At 45.5% G+C, this 9,690-nt stretch overlaps 1 pseudogene; it reads left to right on the forward strand.

Moving 5' to 3' along the window:
• Positions 1-7,244: 7,244 nt before the first annotated feature.
• Positions 7,245-8,049, forward strand: LOC106610646 (mitochondrial fission regulator 1-like; annotated as a pseudogene).
• The last annotated feature ends 1,641 nt before the right edge of the window (positions 8,050-9,690 follow it).

A 9,690-nucleotide genomic window follows, 5' to 3' on the forward strand; every position in this document is an offset into this window, starting at 1 on the left:
CTACATGACCAAAAGTATGTGGACACCTGCTCGTCAAACATGTCATTCCAAAATCACAGGCATTAATAATGGAGTTGTTCCCCCCTTTGCTGCTATAGCAGCCTCCACTCTTCTGGGAAGGCTTTCCGTAGATGTTGGATCATTGCTGTAGGGACTTGCTTCCATTCAGCCACAAGAGCATTAGTAAGGTCGAGCACTGATGTTGCGCGATTAGGCATGGCTCGCAGTTGGCGTTCCATTTCATCCCAAAGGTGTTTGATGGGGTTGAGGTCAGGGCTCTATGCAGGCCAGTTAAGTTCTTCCACACCAATCTCGACAAACCATTTCTGTATGGACCTCGCCTTTAGCACGGGGGCATTGCCATGCTGAAACAGGAAAGGGCCTTCCACAAACTGTTGCCACAAAGTTGGAAGTACAGAATTGTCTAGAATGTCATTGTATACTATAGTGTTAAGATTTCCCTTCACTGGCACTAAGGGGCCTAGCCCGAACCATGAAAAACAGCCCCAGACCATTATTCCTCCTCCACCAAACTTTACAGTTGGCACTATGCATTGGGGCAGGTAGCGTTTTCCTGGCATCCGCCAAACCCAGATTCTTCCATCAGACTGCCAGATGGTGAAGCGTGATTCATCACTCCAGAGAACGCTTTTCCACTGCTCTAGAGTCCAATGGCGGCGAGCTTTACACCACTCCAGCCGACACTTGTCATTGCGCATGGTGATCTTAGGCTTGCTTGTGTGCGTGCGGCTGCTCGGCCATGGAAACCCATTTAATGAAGCTCCCGACAAACAGTTCTTGTGCTGACGTTTCTTCCAGAGGCAGTTTGTCACTCGGTAGTGAGTGTTGAAACAGGAAAGACTATTTTTACTCATTTCAGCACTCGACGGTCACGTTGTGTGAGCTTGTGTGGCCTACCACTTCGTGGCTGAGCCGTTGTTGCTCCTAGATGTTTCCACTTCACAATAACAGCGCTTACAGTTGACCAGTGCAGCTCCAGCAGAAATTTGTCAAACTGACTTGTTGGAAAGGTGGCATCCTATGACGGTGCCATGTTGAGTCACTGAGCTCTTCAGTAAGGCCATTCTACTGCCAATGTTTGACTATGGAGATTGCATGGATGTGTGCTCAATTTTATACACCTGTCAGCAACAGGTGTGGCTGAAATAGCCGAATCCACATACTTTTGTATATACATTGTAGCTGTTAGTTAGCTATTTCTAAAGATTAAAAGCATGCATTCTGCAGAGTAAGGTTACTAACAAGAGTTTGTGGTGGCCTGGGCCCTGGGTGCCAGTTGTTTTCTACTCTCCTGCCAACTCCTGACGGAATTGTCACGTGTGGCTTGACAATAACAGCAAAGCTGGCAAGAACACAAACAGATCTGGGACCATGCTAAGTTTGTGGATGTTTGAAAAAGTAACATCACGTTTCTTACCACTATTCAGGAGGTTATTCCTATTTGGCAGAGCAAGCCTCATGGATCAACTCACAGTGTGGTGAGGAGAATAGGCTCCCTTGTGCCCATGAAACCCCATCCCAGGGCATGTTTCCAGGTAAATATGGTATTTTCCAAATTCAACACATGCCATAATAGTACACATAGTACAGACATTGACTTTGTCAGAAGGCAGACCTTGTGGCCAAATTCCATTAAAGGTGCTAACCAAGAGCACTTGCATCTGTTTACCAGGAACTCCCAGGCCTCTCTCCGCTGCGGCCCATGGATGGCCCCATGGTGCCCACACCGGCAGACATTGCCTGGATCGCAGCAGATGAGGAGTCTGAGACCTATGCCAGAGTGTGGTAAGAATGTGCTTCTCTCACCCACAGTGCAGAAAAATTGTCGGCAGCTATCGTGGGGTCGAAATGATTGGCTTGTAAATGTTTTTTTTAAAACCTTTATTTAACTAGGCAAGTCAGTTAAGAACAAATTCTTATTTACAATGACGGCCTACCAAAAGGCAAAAGGCCTCCTGTGGGGACGGGGGCTGGGATTAAAAATATAGGACAAAACACACATCACGACAAGAGACACCACAACACTACATAAAGAGAGACCTAAGACGACAACATATCATGGCAGCAAAACATGACAACACAGCATGGTAGCATCACATGACAACAACACGGTAGCAACACAACATGGCAGCAGAACAACATGGTAGCAGCACAAAACATGATACAAACATTATTGGGCACAGACAACAGCACAAAGGGCAAGAAGGTAGAGACAACAATACATCATGTGAAGCAGCTACAACAATACTGGTTATTGGTTATGCCAGCATTAGTGGTGGCAAGGGACTCATCCAAATTTGGAAGATTCCGGGCCGAGTCCGACACCCGATTCTGGGTCGATTCAATCAGTTTCGACCCCCCGTAAGAGGGTTACTTCTGGGCCGATTCCTCATTGCTAGCTGGGGTCAGTCCATGAGAACTTGGGCCATTTCAGTGTCACTCTGCCGTTAAAAATTAATTCCAACGTTTATTCAGTTTCTGGATTGGTCATGAGGAATATTTTTCTCACTTCTTCTCTTTTGGGGTGAAGTTGATTCAAATTCAAGAACTGAGAATGATGAATGTTTCTTTTGTCCCTGCTACAATGACTGTTTATCTGCAAACAAGTTAGCTAGCTTGTTGGCTTCGTTGGCTCTGTTTGTTTCTGGGGGCTGTTAGCTTGTAAAGTGGCTTTCATTTCCGCTGCGGGGCCATGGCAGCAGGGTCATTCTCAAGTAGATGGGATTTAACGCAAAGATACACCTTGCCCAGAAGGCCAGCCCAAGGCAGATCAGGGCTCAATCCCTTGTTTTCGTTCAGTGAAAACACTACACAAGAAGTGGGGCGGCATAGGTCCAAGACCTGCAGATTCCTGCTTTAAGGTGTGTCATCACCTTCAGTATGGCTTTAGTGGAATGCTGATGTGTTATAACAGCCTCCTGTAATAATCAACCGCACTCCACACTGCCCTTTCTCACCTGGACAAAAGGAACACCTATGTGAGAATGCTGCTCATTGACTACAGCTCAGCGTTCAACACCATAGTGCTCACAAAGCTCATCACTAAGCTACGTACCCTGGGACTAAACACCTCCCTCTGCAACTGGATCCTGGACTTTCTGATGGGCTGCCCCCGGGTGGTAAGGGTTGGCAACAACACATCTGCCATGCTGATCCTCAAAACGGGGGCCCCTCAGGGGTGCGTGCTTAGTCCCCTCTTGTACTCCCTGTTCACCCATGACTGCGTGGCCAAGCACAACTCCAACACCATCATTAAGTCTGCTGGTGACACAACAGTGGTAGGCCTGATCACCGACAACGATGAGACAGCCTTTAGGGAGGAGGTCAGAGACCTGGCAGTGTGGTGCCAGGTCAACAACCTCTCCCTCAACATGAGCAAGACAAAGGAGCTAATCGTGGACTACAGGAAAAGTAGGGACGTACACACCCCCATTCATATCGATGGAGCTGTAGTGGAGCGGGTCGAGAGTTTCAAGTTCCTTGGTGTCCACATCAACAACAAACTATCATGGTCCAAACACACCAAGACAGTTGTGAAGAGGGCACAACAACACCTTTTCCCCCTCAGGAGACTGAAAAGATTTCACATGGGTACCCAGATCCTCAAAGTTCTACAGCTGCACCATCGAGAGCATCCTGACCGCCTGGTATAGCAACTATTCGGCATCCGACTGTAAGGCGCTACAGACAATTGTGCGTACAGCCCAGTACATCACTGGGACCAACCTTCCTGCCATCCAGGACCTATATACTAGGCGGTATCAGAGGAAGGCCCCAAAAAAATTGAAAAGACTCCAGTCACCTAAGTCATAGACTGTTCTCTCTGCTACCACACGGCAAGCGGTCCCGGAGTACCAAGTCTAGGTCCAAAAGTATCCCTAACAGCTTCTACCCCCAAGCCATAAGACTGAACAATGAATCAAAGGGCCACCCATACTATTTACATTGACCCCCCCCTTTGTTTTTACACTTGCTGTTTATTATCTATGCATAGTCACTTTACCCCTACCTACATATACAAATGACCTCGACTAACCTGTACCGCCACACATTGACTCAGTACCGGTACCTCCTGTATATAGCATCGTTATTGTTATTTTATTGTGTTAATTTTTTATTTATTTTGTAAATGTTTTCTTAACCAACAATGCAGTTCAAGAAATAGAGTTAAGGGCTTGTAAGTAAGCATTTCACGGTAAAGTCTACATCTATTGTATCTGGCGCATGTGATCAATAAAACGTTGTTTTATTTGTTACTGTGTGTATATATACTGCTCAAAAAAAATAAAGGGAACACTTAAACAACACATCCTAGATCTGAATGAAATAAATAATCTTATTAAATACTTTTTTCTTTACATAGTTGAATGTGCTGACAACAAAATCACACAAAAATAATCAATGGAAATCCAATTTATCAACCCATGGAGGTCTGGATTTGGAGTCACACTCAAAATTAAAGTGGAAAACCACACTACAGGCTGATCCAACTTTGATGTAATGTCCTTAAAACAAGTCAAAATGAGGCTCAGTAGTGTGTGTGGCCTCCACGTGCCTGTATGACCTCCCTACAACGCCTGGGCATGCTTCTGATGAGGTGGCCAACTCCTGGACAGTCTGTGGTGCAACTTGGCATTGGTGGATGGAGCGAGACATGATGTCCCAGATGTCCTCAATTGGATTCAGGTCTGGGGAACGGGCGGGCCAGTCCATAGCATCAATGCCTTCCTCTTGCAGGAACTGCTGACACACTCCAGCCACATGAGGTCTAGCATTGTCTTGCATTAGGAGGAACCCAGGGCCAACCGCACCAGCATATGGTCTCACAAGGGGTCTGAGGATCTCATCTCGGTACCTAATGGCAGTCAGGCTACCTCTGGCGAGCACATGGAGGGCTGTGCGGCCCCTCAAAGAAATGCCACCCCACACCATGACTGACCCACCGCCAAACCGGTCATGCTGGAGGATGTTGCAGGCAGCAGAACGTTCTCCACGGCGTCTCCAGACTCTGTCACGTCTGTCACGTGCTCAGTGTGAACCTGCTTTCATCTGTGAAGAGCACAGGGCGCCAGTGGCGAATTTTCCAATCTTGGTGTTCTCTGGCAAATGCCAAACGTCCTGCACGGTGTTGGGCTGTAAGCACAACCCCCACCTGTGGATGTCGGGCCCTCATACCACCCTCATGGAGTCTGTTTCTGACCGTTTGAGCAGACACATGCACATTTGTGGCCTGCTGGAGGTCATTTTGCAGGGCTCTGGCAGTGCTTCTCCTGCTCCTCCTTGCACAAAGGCGGAGGTAGCGGTCCTGCTGCTGGGTTGTTGCCCTCCTACGGCCTCCTCCACGTCTCCTGATGTACTGGCCTGTCTCCTGGGTGCGCCTCCATGCTCTGGACACTACTCTGACAGACACAGCAAACCTTTTTGCCACAGCTCGCATTGATGTGCCATCCTGGATGAGCTGCACTACCTGAGCCACTTGTGTGAGTTGTAGACTCCGTCTCATGCTACCACTAGAGTGAAAGCACCGCCAGCATTCAAAAGTGACCAAAACATCAGCCAGGAAGCATAGGAACTGAGAAGTGGTCTGTGGTCCCCACCTGCAGAACCACTCCTTTATTGGGGGTGTCTTGCTAATTGCCTATAATTTCCACCTGTTGTCTATTCCATTTGCACAACAGCATGTGAAATTTATTGTCAATCAGTGTTGCTTCCTAACTGGACAGTTTGATTTCACAGAAGTGTGATTGACTTGGAGTTACATTGTGTTGTTTAAGTGTTCCCTTTATTTTTTTGAGCAGTGTATATTTTTGTAGGCTTGTCTATTGGTCATTAAGATTGTATGTCTTTCTGCATGGATATGCACAGGAACTCTGTGGCCTAAAGTCATGTCATTGTTGCAGGGATTATGATAACCTGTTTCACATGCTCTAGCCAATGCGCTTTTCCTAGACAAGCATAGGGCTTGTCTTCTTAAAGTGATGGGCTTTGGCATTGAAACTGAAAAAACACTGGCCCACCCACGCCTCAAAAACTCATCAAGGACATTGTATTAAAAATAGCCTGACTATGTGACCAATGTTCCCTAAAAAATAATTTGCCACTGAACAAATTTCTGGTCTGCTGAGCGCAAACTTGAATGCTGTGAAAATTCTGTGCAACTTCCAGTGTGTGTTTACTCTGAACACTGAGGCTGTACCCACTTTAAGTTACAGTTTTAAGTGGCTAATTAGGCTCGTGTGGGTATTTGATCATAATTTGGGCTCCCAAGTGGCGCAGCTGATTGAGGCACTTCATCTCAGTGCAAGAGGCATCACTACATTCACTGGTTCGAATCCAGGCTGTATCACATCCGGCCGTGATTGGGAGTCCATAGGGCGGCACACAATTGGCCCAGCGTCGTCCAGGGTAGGCCATCATTGTAAATAAAAATGTGTTCTTAACTGACTTGCCTAGTTAAATAAAGGTTAAATAAAAAAAATCTAAATAATAATAATGTAGGCCTACCAGAGTGGCCTACCATCAAAAAAAAGAAAATGTATCCATTAACATTTTAACATGTTCTATCATTCACCCTACAGTGGCAGCCAATGTGTGGTGTTCAATGTAGGCCTACATTCCATGACACAAAATAAATACAAATGCAGGGTTTGAAATTAACCTGTTTATCCACTTGTCCTTCAGACAAGGAGGTGACTGCAAATGTTTTCGTTTGATGCAAGAAACTACTTTACAAAATAAAATGCATTATTATTTCCAAACCATTATTACAGAGAATCAGACAAATGAGCCTATACCTCTGCTTATTGGCTACTTGGCTTATTCAAACCTGCATCAAAATACAACACTGCCTATTTTAAGACAACAAAAAGCTTTTTACCTGATTCACTTTTCAAAGATGTGTAGAAAAGTGCACGTTTTATGCTCTTGTAGGAAGCAATCAGACTACAAATTAACTATAACTGGGCTAATAACTCGCAGGGAAAACTCTAGAAAGTGAAGTTCAATCTCGTGCTTCTCTCAGTGGGCTGATATTTCTTCTGCTTGGCAGTCCTGGGGGAACTGCGTGGCAGTCTCGGGGCTACTGCGTGCCTGCGAGCAGCTTAGAGGGAACATTGCATGTGACAACAGTGCAGGAGACGAGTTGATTGCCAATCTGTGTCCCTTTTTAAGGCTCTGTCTGTCCCAATTCTAAGGTTTATTAATGGGAAAATGATGGTATCTAAATTAACTCTGACAAGTTCAATAACTTGCCTGTCACTGCTCTGCACTGTTTGCACCTCTCAAGCTCAAACCCCTTGGCACCTGACCCCCTCTCTCCCGACAACACCAGCATGAGTTTTTCAATGGCGCCCTTCAAGATGGCACCCTACCAGCCCGCCGCCTCTGCCTCCTTCATCATCAGCGCCGTGGTGAGGAGGATGAGGAGGACGTGGTGTCCATTGTATCAGAGCTGATGCCGGACCCCCTGCCACTTGCGAACATGTCGGCCTTCATGACGACCTTTGACCTGGACGTCCCAGCATGGACTTCCGGGAGGCGGAGGAGGACATGGTGTTGCTGTCCAAATCCACCAGCTTCGCCGACGTCATGGACATCCTGAAGGACATGAACCGCATGAAGATGAGCAAGGACAGGTAGGTTTAAAGGGCGAGTCAGGACACTGAGGAAAATGCCTCCCTCTCCATTAGTACACACACACTGTCTAAATATCATGTTAGCAGAAGGTGTGTGATAATGCATTGGCAGCTGACTGTCATCCTGTTTTCCACAGGTAAAAAATCTGCGAGAGGAAACAATTATTAGGTAATAAGTTTCAGATTATGTCTTTGTACCAGACCATGCTTTTAACGTGTGTGTCCATGCAGGTATAACAGAGGCTGCACCTCCCTAATGGGGGGAGTCAGACACTGCCTCGCTGATCTCAGAGGCCCTGAGGAAGAACTTCACCCTGAAGGATAAAGACATTGTGGGGATGAAGAAACTCAAGTAGAGGCTCCGTAGTCCTCGACCTCCACCCAACTCCACCTCCCCACGTAAGTCAGGCCACATAGAAAGTAGTCCATGTCGACAGACATTCATACACAATATGGCTCGCAAGATTAGACGGAAACATAAATAAACATTTATCTATCAAGCTTTACTTTTAAAATGTAAATTGCCAGTGGACACTCCTATGTGTGTTGCATGCCAGGATTTTACTCTTGGTCTACAGAGGATTGTATTTCATTGTTTCCGTGTCTCTCTCTTCTGTTGCCAGGCCTGTGCCTAAGGACCCAGTCCCCATGGATACCCGGATGCACCTCATCAACCATGGCAATGGCTAAACAACACGTCTGGAAAAACAAGCAACCACCTCCCAGCAGGCCAAGTCGGTCTGAACCAAAACAAATTGAAAACCTACCCCAATGTCCAGGCACGACATCTCCTGTTATTCAATCAACACTCCCCGTATGCTCACTATCTGGGCCCACACACCTCCCCAAAAGGTGGATTCATTATCCCATTGGTTCAAAAGCAATGTCATAGCAACTTCATTTTGTGGGTGCTGTACAACTTCCCCTTCAGATTTCACCTACTTTGATGTCTCTTGCTCACCATCAGACTGACTCCAGTGCTGCCTAGTAACCTTTTTCTCTTCTGTATAGTGCCGGTCCTGGTACCATGAGAGGAACCATTCCCCCTTTTTTTCCCGACAAGCTTCAACAGAAGAGTTGTGGATGAACACATTTGTTGTGGGATAGTTCTTTTTTTATCTTTTCATTTCTGTATAGTCCTTGAAGTTGTATATACAAATAAGACTACAGAAAGTAACAGAGTACTGCAATACCTACACAATTCTTTGTTCATTTACAGCAAAACATCTGTTCAAGTTTGTTAGTCATGGTCAATGTGTACAGCATAAGTTTGTTTATTAGTACCAGTACGAGAAAATGTTATCGCTGTCCTTAGGGTAATAACTCTCCGAATTTAGCTTGATTGATGGACGCTGGGCAACATGATACAGAGAAATAAATCCCAATTTGAAATTGGTCGACGGGCATGACTAAATGATTATGATGTGTGTGGTCTTTGAACTTGTCTGATACAAGGACAGCTTGGAAGACTTGTAAATCTACTGTAAAATTAGAATTTAAGTGTTCTCCTTCCTTGTGTGCTGTTGTGCTATATCTGCCTATTAAGACACCAGCGATAAACTGCAGCTTTTTTTAAATTACAGAATCTGTGGCTCTTAGGTGTAGGAGACAATGTGCATGCTGTCACAATATACTAAAGATATGAGTATGAGTGTCACTTGTGTGGCTTTTGAAAATATATTATCCTACGAAACCTATTGCCTCTATCAATATTACAGTTTTTCCTTTTATTCATTGGTTAGTGCGCTTTTTAAAATTTTTATCAGCCCATCCCCATTTGTCTTTCCACTGTTTTGGCTTTTTCCTCCATTTACATCCTCTGTAGCCCCATAAACTTGTATGCATCCACCACACTTTTGATGACGTTTGCATAAATCAAGTGACTGACTGCTTCAGGAGCCAATCAGGTGTAATTTCTTCATCTTTGTCACGAAACCCCTACCCCTTCACAGAAGAAATCCTGCTCCACTTATTTTAAGCTCTTATATCAGGATAGGATGTTTGATAATTATATTACTGTACTCTTTGAGATGTT

The sequence above is a fragment of the Salmo salar genome, chromosome 09, assembly GCF_965601325.2.
Source record: "Salmo salar chromosome 09, fSalSal1, whole genome shotgun sequence".
In the NCBI taxonomy this organism is placed as follows: Eukaryota; Metazoa; Chordata; class Actinopteri; order Salmoniformes; family Salmonidae; genus Salmo; species Salmo salar.